At 37.4% G+C, this 1,581-nt stretch overlaps 1 protein-coding gene across 7 annotated transcripts in view; it reads right to left on the bottom strand.

Annotated features, from left to right (window-relative positions):
- NUMB (numb homolog (Drosophila)) overlaps window positions 1–1,581 on the bottom strand; it is a 223,828-nt gene that overhangs the window by 90,396 nt on the left and 131,851 nt on the right. The gene's annotated exons all lie outside the window — the stretch shown is intronic.

The raw sequence follows: 1,581 nt of genomic DNA, 5'->3' as shown, positions 1-1,581 counted from the left end.
CCGTCTCAAAAAAAAAAAAAAAAAAAACAATTTCAGCAAATGAGTTAAGTAAACAAAGTTAAGTGATTAGGAAAACTCCTAGTTATTAAAAGATGGTGGAAAAATTAGTGTATTTAAAAAGCCATGCATTTCTCTAACCTGTATATTTAAGATCACTTTTCCTGTCATATGGAAGATTTTTTTTTTCCTTTCTGAAGCTTTAGCCCATATTTAAGTCAGTGGTACTGAGGCAGTAAAAAGGAGGAAGAAAATCATAAGAATATTTACACTTATAAGACTATATAGGCCAAGTGTGGTGGCTCATGTCTGTAATCCCAGCACTTTGGGAGGCCGAAGCAGGCAGATCACTTGAGGTCAGGAGTTCAAGACCAGCCTGGTCAATGTGGTGAAACCCTGTCTCTACTAAAAATACAAAAAAATTAGCTGGGCGTGGTGGTGCATACCTGTAGTCCCAGATACTCGGGAGGCTGAGACAGGAGAATTGCTTGAACCCAGGAGGAGGAGCTTACAGTGAGCCGAGATGGTGCCACTGCACTCCAGCCTGGGCGACATGGCAAGATCCCATCTCAAAAAAAAAAAAAAAAAAGAATATATAGGAAATAGGCTGGGTGCAGTGGCTCATGTCTGTAATCCCAGCACTTTGCACTTTGGTAGCCGAGGCGGGAGGATCGCCTGAAGTCAGGGGTTCGAGGCCAGCCTGGCCAACATGGTGAAACCCTGTCTCTACTAAAAATACAAAAATTAGCTGGGTGTGGTGGAGCACCCCTGTAGTCCCAGCTACTCAGGAGGCATAGGCAGGAGAATCGTTTGAACCCAGGAGGTGGAGGTTGCAGTGAGTCGAGATCATGCCACTGCACTCCAGCCTGTGCTATGGAGAGAGACTGTCTCAAAAAAAAAAAAAAAAGGAGGAATATTTAGTAAATAGACAAAAAATTAACATTTCATATCAAATTACAGTTTTTCCTTTAAGATATTAACATTTGGTCTAATTCTATTTTTTTGCCCCCACATTTAATACATCTCACACTGTGATTACATAATATATTGCTTCTTTTTATTAAATAGCAAATAACTTATACATTTCTTTCATTTCACTAAAATATGACCTGTCTCGGGCAATACAAAGAAAAGCACCTGTATATCACTGCCTTCTCAGTATCTTCACTATGTTCTTAACCTCTGTGAGTCTCTACTTTCTGATCTTACAACTGAAGGCATTAGTTTAAATGACCCCTGTACCATTAAAAGTTAGAAGATTAAAGGGAAAACTCCCTTTTATTTAACTCTTCTCATTTAAGGATTTCTAAAAATATGCAAGACTTGTATTTAAGACAGCTGACTTACACTCCCTCAGTTTCACCAGTTAGTAAGCATATTCCACTGAAAATTTGAGTCCTGATAATTTAGGACCTTTAAGTATTTCAGGATTAGTATTCTTATCAGAGTATTTGTACTGACTCCACATTATATAGCAGAAATTCATATTTAAATATAAAAAGAAAACTCCCTAATTAAAATCTATCTTGTTTTCTCTCTCATTATTTTCCTTTTTCTTTTTTTTTTTTTTTTTTGAGATGGAGT

The sequence above is a fragment of the Mandrillus leucophaeus genome, unplaced genomic scaffold (genome assembly GCF_000951045.1).
Source record: "Mandrillus leucophaeus isolate KB7577 unplaced genomic scaffold, Mleu.le_1.0 Scaffold246, whole genome shotgun sequence".
NCBI lineage: Eukaryota > Metazoa > Chordata > Mammalia > Primates > Cercopithecidae > Mandrillus > Mandrillus leucophaeus.
This window is presented reverse-complemented; position numbering and strand designations above follow the sequence as displayed.